Source organism: Euprymna scolopes, unplaced genomic scaffold (assembly GCF_053919585.1).
Source record: "Euprymna scolopes isolate OS-2025 unplaced genomic scaffold, ASM5391958v1 sca122, whole genome shotgun sequence".
NCBI lineage: Eukaryota > Metazoa > Mollusca > Cephalopoda > Sepiida > Sepiolidae > Euprymna > Euprymna scolopes.
In genome coordinates, this window is record NW_027633128.1 from 33,043 (window position 1) to 47,500 (window position 14,458).

At 36.7% G+C, this 14,458-nt stretch overlaps 1 long non-coding RNA gene across 1 annotated transcript in view; it reads left to right on the top strand.

The window, feature by feature from the left end:
* Positions 1-13,148: 13,148 nt before the first annotated feature.
* The window catches only part of LOC145273644 (uncharacterized), a 43,384-nt gene continuing 42,074 nt past the window's right edge, over positions 13,149-14,458 (top strand). Inside the window, exon 1 of the long non-coding RNA XR_013866449.1 lies at positions 13,149-13,249. This is a non-coding gene — a long non-coding RNA (uncharacterized LOC145273644). The remainder of the gene's footprint in view (positions 13,250-14,458) is intronic.

Below are 14,458 nucleotides of genomic sequence, written 5' to 3' on the forward strand. Positions count from 1 at the left end.
GACCTCTATTGTTCCTGATATTCATAAATGACCTCCCCGACAACATTGCCTCTGAGATGGGTATATATGCTGATGACACTACACTCTATGGCAGACACGACAGGAAGACGAATGAACACATTTCTAAAGAAATGGCAGAAACACTAGAGGAAGACCTCAAATCTGTAGTGGAATGGGGACAAAAGTGGTTGGTCGCATTCAATGCTGCCAAGACTAAACTAGTTTCATTCAATAATTACAAGAAACCCTCTCTACCACCAATAGCAATGGCCAACGACTCTTTATCTGAGAGTCCATCTTTCAAACTCCTTGGCCTAACGTTCACAGGAAACATGAGTTGGAACAATTACATTGAAGGCATTGCCAGGGCCGCTGCAAGAAAGGTAGGCTCTCTCTACCGTGCTAGAAAACTACTAACACCCGAAAGTATCCTGTACCTCTATAAGGCCACCATTCGCCCATGTATGGAGTATTGCTGCCACATCTGGGCTGGTGCATCTGCTACTAGTCTCTCGCTCCTTGACAAGGTTCAAAAGAGAGTCGCAAATCTGATAGGCCCTGAACTGGCATCTAAGCTTCAGCCTCTGTCCCATCGACGAAATGTTGCATCCCTCTGCCTGTTCTACAAGTATTTTAGTGGTGAATGCTCTGATGAACTGCAATCACTTGTGCCCCCACGACGCGAGCACCCTCGACAAACCCGACAGGCTACTAGATCCCACCTCCACACTGTACAGGTCCCTAGATGTAAAAGATCTTTTTACTCCAATAGTTTCTTCCCCAGAACCGCAAGACTCTGGAATTCCATTCCAGGTGCCTGCTTCCCCAACAGTACTGACGTGCAGAAGTTCAAGTGTAACGTGAACCGACACCTTGCTGCCCAAATCCCTACATAGTACCCCAGTAGTTGTTGCCCCTGATAGTAGCCCCCTACACCAAAGTGGCAATTTGCCTTGTTTGGGGTGAAAATGTAATAATAAAAAAAAAATAAAATAAAAAAAAAGACAGACAGACAAATATTTTTAATTTAAATCTAAATTAACGTCTTCTTATTTAATTTGTTAGGTGAAAGTCTACATATATTATTTAAACAAATAAAATCAGTAAACGTTCTTCGTAATTTTTGTACATCTTACTATTGGCGACTTTACAAGTGAGTTTGTAAATCAATTTTAACGTCATTCGACTGTTAGGTGGAAAGCACACATAAATACGACGTTAATATTTCACACCGGTGGTCAATAAACTGCACGAGTACTCAAACATCTCTCAACCAAACAAAGGTGAAAAAAACTAAACAAATAAAATCAGTAAACGGTCGGTAATTTCCGTAACGCCGACCACAACACTCGTGAAATTCCGTGGAGACAAGTTCTTCAAGGGAGACAATGAAGATTTCCGATTATCTGCCCTTGATTTCTTAGTCTGCCTTTTGCTTATATACGCCATATCAACCCTTTTCCACGTTATTTAATGGCGATTTCAGTATTTTGGAATGAAAATGCTTTTTATAGAATAATTTTTTGGGATTTTTTTTTTTTTATGATTAAATAAGCGACGTGGTTATTCTATATTAAATAAATGCTGAAATAAAATTATAAATAAATAAAAAAATACAATATAAAACCATCGATAATTTAACACATTCTCAAACAGAAGATTAATACTCGATTTAAAGTTTGCAGCAAACTATTAAAAATACAACAAATTATAAATAAATATACATTTTATTTGACAATGATATCTGTAAAAAAAGGAAACGTGTAGTATCTGTTCTTTTTTTTTTTTTCGTTTAATGACATGAAATAATTATAGGGTTTGTATTACTGTACACATAGATTCGAAAAAGCTGTCAATAAACAAATATATAACAAATAAATGTTATCAAAGGCAAGATAAATTACTTTTCTACCAAACTGGATATAATTTTCGTGTTTTTATTCAATTTAACATGTTTATTCAGCTCGATAAGCATACAGTGTTTACCGAGGTATTGGAAAATTCGAAATGGCGACCGATTCTCTCTTTAACACGGTAAGTTCGGGAAAAGGTGTTATAAATAATAAACTAGACAAAATACTATTAAAAAACCACCGAATATATGTCAAGTTATGTCACGATAACATATATTGAGCGAATTTCTAACAGTATTTTGTCTAGTTTATTATTTATTACATCCCAGGGTTCTATCCTTGGACCTCTATTGTTCCTGATATTCATAAATGACCTCCCCGACAACATTGCCTCTGAGATGGGTATATATGCTGATGACACTACACTCTATGGCAGACACGACAGGAAGACGAATGAACACATTTCTAAAGAAATGGCAGAAACACTAGAGGAAGACCTCAAATCTGTAGTGGAATGGGGACAAAAGTGGTTGGTCGCATTCAATGCTGCCAAGACTAAACTAGTTTCATTCAATAATTACAAGAAACCCTCTCTACCACCAATAGCAATGGCCAACGACTCTTTATCTGAGAGTCCATCTTTCAAACTCCTTGGCCTAACGTTCACAGGAAACATGAGTTGGAACAATTACATTGAAGGCATTGCCAGGGCCGCTGCAAGAAAGGTAGGCTCTCTCTACCGTGCTAGAAAACTACTAACACCCGAAAGTATCCTGTACCTCTATAAGGCCACCATTCGCCCATGTATGGAGTATTGCTGCCACATCTGGGCTGGTGCATCTGCTACTAGTCTCTCGCTCCTTGACAAGGTTCAAAAGAGAGTCGCAAATCTGATAGGCCCTGAACTGGCATCTAAGCTTCAGCCTCTGTCCCATCGACGAAATGTTGCATCCCTCTGCCTGTTCTACAAGTATTTTAGTGGTGAATGCTCTGATGAACTGCAATCACTTGTGCCCCCACGACGCGAGCACCCTCGACAAACCCGACAGGCTACTAGATCCCACCTCCACACTGTACAGGTCCCTAGATGTAAAAGATCTTTTTACTCCAATAGTTTCTTCCCCAGAACCGCAAGACTCTGGAATTCCATTCCAGGTGCCTGCTTCCCCAACAGTACTGACGTGCAGAAGTTCAAGTGTAACGTGAACCGACACCTTGCTGCCCAAATCCCTACATAGTACCCCAGTAGTTGTTGCCCCTGATAGTAGCCCCCTACACCAAAGTGGCAATTTGCCTTGTTTGGGGTGAAAATGTAATAATAAAAAAAATAAAAAATAAAAAAAAAGACAGACAGACAAATATTTTTAATTTAAATCTAAATTAACGTCTTCTTATTTAATTTGTTAGGTGAAAGTCTACATATAATATTATTTAAACAAATAAAATCAGTAAACGTTTTTCGTAATTTTTGTACATCTTACTATTGGCGACTTTACAAGTGAGTTTGTAAATCAATTTTAACGTCATTCGACTGTTAGGTGGAAAGCACACATAAATACGACGTTAATATTTCACACCGGTGGTCAATAAACTGCACGAGTACTCAAACATCTCTCAACCAAACAAAGGTGAAAAAAACTAAACAAATAAAATCAGTAAACGGTCGGTAATTTCCGTAACGCCGACCACAACACTCGTGAAATTCCGTGAGACAAGTTCGTCAAGGGAGACAATGAAGATTTCCGATTATCTGCCCTTGATTTCTTAGTCTGCCTTTTGCTTATATACGCCATATCAACCCTTTTCCAGGTTATTTAATGGCGATTTCAGTATTTTGGAATGAAAATGCTTTTTATAGAATAATTTTTTGGGATTTTTTTTATTTTTTTATTTATGATTAAATAAGCGACGTGGTTATTCTATATTAAATAAATGCTGAAATAAAATTATAAATAAATAAAAAAATACAATATAAAACCATCGATACTTTAACACATTCTCAAACAGAAGATTAATACTCGATTTAAAGTTTGCAGCAAACTATTAAAAATACAACAAATTATAAATAAATATACATTTTATTTGACAATGATATCTGTAAAAAAAGGAAACGTGTAGTATCTGTTCTTTTTTTTTTCGTTTAATGACATGAAATAATTATAGGGTTTGTATTACTGTACACATAGATTCGAAAAAGCTGTCAATAAACAAATATATAACAAATAAATGTTATCAAAGGCAAGATAAATTACTTTTCTACCAAACTGGATATAATTTTCGTGTTTTTATTCAGTTTAACATGTTTATTCAGCTCGAAAAGCATACAGTGCTTACCGATGTATTGGAAAATTCGAAATGGCGACCGACTGTCTCTTTAACACGGTAAGTTCGGGAAAAGGTGTTATAAATAATAAACTAGACAAAATACTATTAAAAAACCACCGAATATATGTCAAGTTATGTCACGGTAACATATATTGAGCAAATTTCTCAAAGTATTTTGTCTAGCTTTTTATTTATTACATCTTTTTCCGAACTTACCGTGTTAAAGAGAGAGTCGGGCGCCATTTTGAATTTTCCAATATATCGGTAAACACTGTTTTTTCGAGCTGAATAAACATGTTTAATTTAATAAAAACACGGAAATTATATCCAGTTTGGTGGGCTGAAATAAGGAACCAAGCAGAGAGCCGATGCGAGGTTAAAGAGACAGACAGACAGAGGATGTAGTTGGAGAGATACAGTACAGCTAGATAGATAGATAGATAGACAGACAGATATATAAATATTTTTAATTTAAATCTAAATTAACGTCTTCTTATTTAATTTGTTAGGTGAAAGTCTACATATAATATTATTTAAACAAATTAAATGAGTAAACGTTTTTCGTAATTTTTGGACATCTTACTATTGGCGACTTTACAAGTGAGTTTGTAAATCAATTTTAACGTCATTCGACTGTTAGGTGGAAAGCACACATAAATACGACGTTAATATTTCACACCGGTGGTCAATAAACTGCACGAGTACTCAAACATCTCTCAACCAAACAAAGGTGAAAAAAACTAAACAAATAAAATCAGTAAACGGTCGGTAATTTCCGTAACGCCGACCACAACACTCGTGAAATTCCGTGAGACAAGTTCGTCAAGGGAGACAATGAAGATTTCCGATTATCTGCCCTTGATTTCTTAGTCTGCCTTTTGCTTATATACGCCATATCAACCCTTTTCCAGGTTATTTAATGGCGATTTCAGTATTTTGGAATGAAAATGCTTTTTATAGAATAATTTTTTGGGATTTTTTTTATTTTTTTATTTATGATTAAATAAGCGACGTGGTTATTCTATATTAAATAAATGCTGAAATAAAATTATAAATAAATAAAAAAATACAATATAAAACCATCGATAATTTAACACATTCTCAAACAGAAGATTAATACTCGATTTAAAGTTTGCAGCAAACTATTAAAAATACAACAAATTATAAATAAATATACATTTTATTTGACAATGATATATGTAAAAAAAGGAAACGTGTAGTATCTGTTCTTTTTTTTTTTTCGTTTAATGACATGAAATAATTATAGGGTTTGTATTACACATAGATTCGAAAAAGTTGTCAATAAACAAATATATAACACATAAATGTTATCAAAGGCAAGATAAATTACTTTTCTACCAAACTGGATATAATTTTCGTGTTTTTATTCAATTTAACATGTTTATTCAGCTCGAAAAGCATACAGTGTTTACCGATGTATTGGAAAATTCGAAATGGCGACCGACTCTCTCTTTAACACGGCAAGTTCGGGAAAAGGTGTTATAAATAATAAACTAGACAAAATACTATTAAAAAAACCAACGTGTAGTGGGGGAAAAGAAAACCCAGGGGAATGGAGGGGGAGGAGCGGACTTTGAAGAAATTAGAGTTTTTGACTTCCCCTCACGGGGATGTCGGGTTAGCAGCTCAGATCCCCCCGCGAGGGGGGGAGAGCAGAGAAGAAAGACGCAGTGGGTGCTAGCGGGCCAGAGTGTCGCGTCGCAATTAAGAGAGAGAGGGGATAGGAATCCCTGCCCACAGAGGGGAGCAGAAACGAAGCACCCGCCCTACCCCACGTCACCCTACCCACTAACTTACCCCAACGGAAGCGAGAAAGAGAGCCCTGTCTGCTCGATCCACTGGGAGAGCAGCGAAGATAGATAAAGTTTGGGCCTGGCAGGTCAGTGCTGCTCAGGCAATTAAGTGTGGAGAAATTAGACCATCCCCTGTCTCTAGAGGGAAGAGACCGGAACGAAGAAAAAACGCATGCAAAAAACCAACAAAAGCAGGTCTCAATTACCAGCTAGTGGTGTTGGTCCCGAGATTCCAGTCTCCCAAAAAAGGGGATCGGTTTCCGGGTCCAAGCTCCCAACTACCCACTAACTTACCCCAACGGAAGCGAGAAAGAGAGCCCTGTCTGCTCGATCCACTGGGAGAGCAGCGAAGATAGACAAAGTTTGGGCCTGGCAGGTCAGTGCTGCTCAGGCAATTAAGTGTGGAGAAATTAGACCATCCCCTGTCTCTAGAGGGAAGAGACCGGAACGAAGAAAAAACGCATGCAAAAAACCAACAAAAGCAGGTCTCAATTACCAGCTAGTGGTGTTGGTCCCGAGATTCCAGTCTCCCAAAAAAGGGGATCGGTTTCCGGGTCCAAGCTCCCACAAATGTGGAGTCGGTCCTTGCTAACGAAGGTTAGTATGAAAACACCTTAACCTATCCCGAAAGCCCGGTGGCGGACAGTTTCGTAACTTAGAGAACAGATACTACACTTTGATCTTGTCACGAGGGCCGAGAAAGTCGTGGAAAATTCAATACATAAAATCAACAGCTTTAATTTCTATGAATCGTCATTCGCGTATCGGTGCGAAGTCAAGTGTCGGCGTTAGAAAGCCGTTCTTAACATGGAGAGATTGGGATACGGCCATTCCGAAAGTCGTTCTTAAAATGGAGAGAGGAGGAGGGCGTTTTGTAACCATTCCGTACAAGCATCTAACAATTTAATAACAACCATCAAATGTTAAATAAAAATAAGATCAATAAAAAAATAAATAAAAATAAAAAAACATCAAATCAAATAAAAACAACGATCAATGTGTCATATCTGTTAACGAAAATATTTTTTTTAATTATTAGCAAATAATTCAAAGTGTAGTATCTGTTTTATTATTATTAATGACAGTTTAAAGGCTCCAAAATCACTTTCGAATTCAACATCAACTGTCGCATTAACTCGCATCCCTACAATTCTGAAATCTCGTCCCAATAGTGTAGAAGCGCCCATTTCAACCTAATAACATGGATTTCAATATCTAATAAAAAACATGTACTAATTTTTATACAAATACAGAAAAAAGAAACGGTTACTACGTTTAGCCAGAAAGACATAATTAGTAATTATGCATTTATGTTACCGTGTTTTGTGTTTGCATTTCCTTTTTTGTTTTGTTTTTTTCGTTTTTTCATTTGAAATTCAAGTTTCACGACAACTTGATTAAAATGTTAGAATACAAAGAATAGATTTCTAAATAACACCGTTTTTATTTCGGCACGGTAGCATAACTGCATATACTTTTGCAGGTTTTTGTTTTTTTCCTATTATAATCATACGTATATTTTGTGTCTATGACGTAACTGTTCCTTAGTTCGTCTTTATCAATGTTACAGCATATTCCAAATATCACATCCATCTGTAGAGTGGTTTATTTAAGTGATATTCATTAACAAATATAGGGTTTGTATTACTGTACACATAGATATAAATTATATTGAAAATTATATATAAAGAACGAAATGTGTAGTGTCTGTTCATTTTTTTTTTCGTTTAATAACACGAGGTAATTATAATAACTTAAATAAAATATCATTTTTTTTTATTATTCACTTTAAACATTAAAAAAAAAACAAGATTATTATTTTACATAAAAGAAATGCTGAAATAAAATCACAAATTATACCAAAAATTACTTACCTTTCTTCTAGTGAAAACTCCCAGTAAAAATACATGTGTCTCTAACCACGACGTTTCGTGAAATGGCAAATTCCACCCAAACATATTTCTTCCCGCGTTTATTTCATGTGAGCACGAGAGAGAGAGAGAGAGAGAGAGAGAGAGACAGAGATGGAGAGAGGGGGAGAGAGAGAGAGAGAGAAAGAGAGAGAGGGGGGAGAGAGAGAAAGAGAGAGAGAGAGACAGAAAGAGAGAGAGGGGGGAGAGAAAGACGGAAAATAATGAAATTATGAAAGTAATAAAACAATAAAACTTCCACCCACACACCCACACACTCCGCACGTGTTTGCACTCTTGCCCGGGGTCAAACGGAAGTCAAATCAAATACATTACATCTCGTCAAAGTTTTGTTTCTGTCATGACGTGGCGAAGGGTGGGGGTATGAAGCGAATTTGAAATTTAACGAATTTTATTTCAACGCGCCAATTCCTCCCCCTCCCACCGCCTCCCTCTTTCGGATCGTAAAAATAACTGTTTTTTCTTTGTTATTAAATTGTATTTTTTTAAGAAATCGTTACCTTAAAAGTTCAGAAAGCCATTCTTAATGTAGAGAGGATCATGTTAACTATTCTGTCCAATAATTTAATAAGCAGAAGATCTGATAAAAATTCAATTTAACTTGTATTAACACTTTCAATCTCTCCATGATAAGAACGGCTTTCTGAAAAAAAAACACCTCACAATCTGGAAAGCCGTTCTTACCATGGAGAGATTGGGCTCCCCCCAATTCCGAAAGTCGTTCTTAAAATGGGGAGAGGAAGGCGTTTTGTAACTATTCCGTACAGTCACCTAACTATTTAATAAAAAAAAAACATCGGGTTTGTATTACTGTACACATAGATTCGAAAAAGTTGTCAAAAAACAAATATATAACAAATAAATGTTATCAAAAGGCAAGATAAGTTACTTTTCTACCAAACTGGATATAATTTTTGTGTTTTTATTCAAGGTAACATGTTTATTCAGCTCGAAAAACATAGTGTTTACCGATGTATTGGAACATTCAAAATGGCGTCTGATTCTCTCTTTAACACGGTAAGTTTGGGAAAAGGTGTTATAAATAAAAAACTATACACAATACTACTAAAAACCCGCCGAATATATGTCCACCTATGTCACGGTAACATATATTGATCGAGTTTGTACAGTATTTTATCTGGGTTTTTATTTATAACACCTTTTCCCAAACTTACGGCTGAATAAACATGTTATATTGAATAAAAACACGAAAAATATATCCAGTTGGGTAGAAAAGTAACTTATCTTGCCTTTGATAACATTTATTTGTTATATATTTGTTTTTATTACAACTTTTTCGAATCTATGTGTACAGTAATACAACACCAAAACATTAAATGTTAAATGAAAATAAGATCAATAAAAAATAAATAAATATAAAATACATCAAATCAAATAAAATAAACGATCAATGTGTAGTATCTGTTAACGAAAATATTTTTTTATATACACGTTGACTTGCCTTGGTCTATAGAATCTAACTCTCATTCAGGTATGCTGAAAACGAATATCGCAAGGAAAATTAGCTGAGACAAATAGTTTTCGAGGATGGTGACAATTGGTATGAAGGGTTACCCCTACATTGACCAAGGTCTTATATGTGGGGTCGGCCCCACATACGGTCTTTGCTGGCAGTATCTGCCGGAACAGATGGTATTTATTTGCTCCCCCACCAAGCAAATTAGGCACAAGGCCAATTTTTAATGTGAGGAGTGAAGAGAGGGGGAAGGGAAAAAGGGGACCAGCTCCCGAGAGGTGGGAAATGGGAGCTGGTTAATGGTCAGGCATGTGGGGTTTCCCCCACATCTGGTCTTTGCTAGTCATAGCTCGTCATAGCCTGCAGTATCTGCCGGAACATCTTGTCACGAGGGCCGGCAAAGTCGTAAAATTCAATACATAAAATCAACAGCTTTCATTTCTATGTATCGTCATTCGCGTATCGGTGCGAAGTCGAGTGTCGGGGTTCTTGTCTCATTGAAGGGGAAGTAAGTTTTTTAACACAGTTGCGTTGGAAATGCATTTCTGCACGTGCATGGCTGGACGATAAGAATAACATTACAAATAAAAGCAATAATTATTATCTTCAAGTCTCTTCTTAAAGGGGCTTTTCGGCTGGCTACGAAGTTACAACTAGCTAATCGACACTCGACACTGTCAATGAGTTATGCGAAACAGACGGACTGTTCCGCTGTATCACAGTTATTAAGTGTGGTTAGACTGAAACTCATCAAAGCCAGTAATCTAAGTTTCAACTAGCTAATAGACATTCGGCACTTTCAATGAGTTATGCGATCACCGCCACTTGTCCAAAAACGGACTGTTCCGCTGTATCACAGTTATTAAGGGTGGTAAGAGTGTAACTCATCAGAGCCAGTAACCTAACTTACAACTAGCTAGTCGACATTCGACACTGTCATTGAGTTATGCGATACACTGCTAATTGTCCAGAGACGGACTGTTCTACTGTATCACAGTTGTAAAGGGTGGTTATACTAAAACTCATAAGAGCCAGTAATCTAATTTACAACTAGCTTATCGACAGTAGACATTTTCACTGAGTTTACGTGTGTGTGTGTGTGTGTGTGTGTGTGTGTGTGTGTGTGTGTGTGTGTGTGTGTGTGCTTCGTTAACATTCGGACTGTCATTTTAAAATCGTTCGGGTATGCTGAAAACGAATATCGCAAGGAAAACCAGCACAGACTGACTATAGACTCACCATCAAAGTATTGAAATATTTTTTATTTTATAAAGGAATCACTACTTATCAAGCCCCAGAGGCCACTCGAGGATAAGGGTTAAAGTGTGTACATACAGTAGTCAATGGACAATATCATAGTAATCGTTAGAAGTGTAAATTTGGTAAATTGGATTATTTAAGAGGAACGGCTCATCAAGAACTTGTTTACATTGGACTTGAAGACGACGAAATAAAAATATAAAGTTGAAAGAACTAGCAAAAAATATCATTTTAACGATGCATTTCAAATCGTAAACTGCCTGTTTACATTCTTTTTTACATTTTTCGAAGATAATAAAAAGTGTAAAAAAAAGCAAACCTTTAGAATCCTAAAAAGATCTCCCGGGAGCATTTTTGCAAGATGAAAAATATACAAACCAAAATAAAGAGAGGAGGCAACCCTGCTCAAAAATATTGCTTATTACATCGCCTAAAAAAAGAAGAAGAATCGGTGGCTCCGTGGGGAAGTAAATTGTATTCTTTTTTCTAACTTGGTTTACCAAAAGTTTTTATTGCTAACATTTATTTTCATGAACTCTAACCACACCTCACAACCCTAATCCGGCCGGTCGGGGAAAAACGTTTTTATTTTTTTAAATTTTCGTGAATACGACAACACACATACGCACGCATGTACACACATACACACACACACACGCACGCACACATAAGCATATCGCTTGTCACCAAGCTAAAGAAGAGAGAGAGAGTGGGGGAAGGAGAGAAAGGGTCGTACGTGCCGGGGTCAAACAGAAGTTAAATGAAATCGATTATAAATCGCTCGACAAAGTTGTGTCAGAACTTTTTATTCTATGAAACTTAAGATTAATAAAACGAAATAATCGTGACCCCCCGTGGAAATTTCATGGCGAATATTTCGCATTCAAGAGAACAAAACGAAAAAGTAGTGAACAAATAAATATATAAGAAAATGAATGTTACCAAAGGCAAGGTAAGTTACTCTTCTACCTAGATCACATTTTTGTTGTTTTAACTTATTTTAAAACGTTTATTTAACACAAACAAAAGTAGCGCACGGTTTTAAGTTAGAACAATAAAGAAGTGTCTGACATTTTACAGACATCTTGTGAGACTCGATAATCGCTCCAAACTCGAAAATTAAGCAAAATACTGGTAGGAACACATCCAATAAATGTCAGCAAACGTTCGAACATGTTTTCTTTTTCACATTAGCGAAACACTTATCAGAGAAAAAGCGAAAATGAGAAGCAAACACAAATGAAGAAGTCGGTTTTTATCGTTGAGCACAAAAACAACAAAAAAAAGAGTATCTAATCTAATAGGCCCCGTGCGTGCTATAGGTCAATCTCCAACGTCTGTCCCATCGCCTCCTCGGTGTTGCATCCCTGTTTACAAGTACTTTAATGGGATGTGCTCTGATGAACCCATAGCACTTATACCAGTGCCCGGAAAACTTGTCCAGAGAAAACTCGTCTCCGGAAAAACCGTACCCGGAAAACTCGAACCGTCAGTTTTTTCAGGTATGCTGAAAACGAATATCGCAAGGAAAATTAGCAGAGAAAAATAGTCTTGGAGCTAGTTTTATTAATGCGTGTATTTTGAAATGTAAATCACTGGCGACCATATATATATATATATATATATATATATATATTATATTTTTAACTTTTTATAACTTTTTAAATTACCGGGTGCTAACCTCTCTCTCTCTCTCTCTCTCTCTCTCTCTCTCTCTCTCAACGACGCACACACCCACATACACACACACTTGCATAAACACACACACACACACGCCCACGTTCACTCTTCAAACTAAACAAATTTAACTCAGCACACACACACACAAAAATATATATATATATATATATATATATATATATTATTTTTGAATTTTTTATAACTTTTTAAAGTTTCGGGTGCTAACCTCTCTCTCTGTCTCTCTCTCTCTCTTTCTCCCTCTCTCTCTCTCTCTCTTTCTCTTGCTCGCTTGCTCGCTCTCGCGCACGCGCTTCTCCGTGTCCTTATATATAGACAGAGAGAGAGGGAAAAGGGGGGAGAGACCGAAAGAGACAGAGAATGTGTCTACGCTCCCCTCCAACATGCTTCAACGCCAACGACGCACACACCCACATACACACACACTTGCATTAACACAAACATACAAATTTAACTCAGCACACACACTCACATAAACACATAAACACATACACACACACACACACACACACACTCGCATAAAGGCACCAACACACACAAACACAAAGTATTACTCTGTGTGTGCGTGCGTGCGTGCGCGCATATCACGCCACATTCACTCTTCAACTAAACAAGTTTAAATCAACCAATGAAAAGGCAGCTAGGTAACACAAACTCCATAAAAGGTAAAAAGGTTGCGACATCGACTGCGAACTGTTCGGTTTTTCCCGGAAAAGTTAACGGTTTTCACGGCGATGGTGAAATATAAAAAGAGGCCTAAAACGGGCTGTAAATTCAGTTTGGACCCTGGCAGCGAGATGAGTTCCGGAAGAATAGATGACCAGCCAGTCGACCCAGCTAAGCCGCCGCCCTGCCGCTCCTCTGTCTACTTCTCTGATGTCAAAAAAAAAGGTATTTCTTGTCGTTTCAAAGTAGATGACGCATTTATTTCAGTTGTGTAAACTGCACAAGTGTTCAAATGAACGTTGTTAGTATGAGCACAGTTCATAAACACGTCGAATTTCTTTTCAAATTTCGACACTTGTGTAGTTTACACGATTTTAACGTTTAACGTCTTTTTATATTTTATTATACTGTTAGAAAGCCAGCCAACAAATATTACCGTGACAATTGTGCAGTTTATAGACCATGCTGTTCTTGGTTAAAATATTTAAATTTAAATCTAAATTAACGTCTTTTTTTTTTAATTTGTTAGATGAAAGCATACATATAATATTATTTAAGGGTGGTCAATAAACTATAGAATTACCGTGACAATTGTGCAATTTATAAACCGTGCTGTTCTGGGAAAAAAATATTAAAATTTAATCTTAATTAACGTCTTTTTTTTTTAATTTGTTAGATGAAAGCATACATATAATATTATTTAAGGGTGGTCAATAAACTATAGAATTACCGTGACAATTGTGCAATTTATAAACCGTGCTGTTCTGGGAAAAAATATTAAAATTTAAATCTAAATTAACGTCTTTTTTTTTAAATTTGTTAGGTGAAAGCATACATATAATATTATTTAAGGGTGGTCGATAAACTATAGAATTACCGTGACAATTGTGCAGTTTATAATCCGTGCTGTTCTGGGGAAAAAATATTAAAATTTAAATCTAAATTAACGCCTTTTTTTTAAATTTGTTAGATGAAAGCATGTATATAATATTATTTAAGGGCGGTCCATAAACTGTAGAATTACCGTGACAATTGTGCAGTTTATAAACCGTTCTTTTATTGGATAAAATACTGGATGTGTATTTTCCCCCCTAAAGTCCAACCCTATCCTCACCGTGGTAGGGGGGTGTAACGTTGTAGTTTAATAGCTACACGGCTAAATGGGCTCTGGCAAAAAAAAAAAAAAATCCAGAAAATGTCGGCATTAGTTTGTTGCGTCCGTCATCTGGTCGTCTTTTTATACGCTTGCATGTGGCGAGCAAAAAGGCGTGATGGGGGCAGGCTGAAAGGAGAACAATACCCGAAAGATGTAAACCGAACGAAAGAGAAAAATGGGCCTCCCTGCAAGGCCCCGTGTTCTCCCCAGCCTGCTCCCAGTTTCCCCGACTTTGCATGCAACTGGTTTTGAGCTTTTGGAAAGCTCTTTTCTCAGTG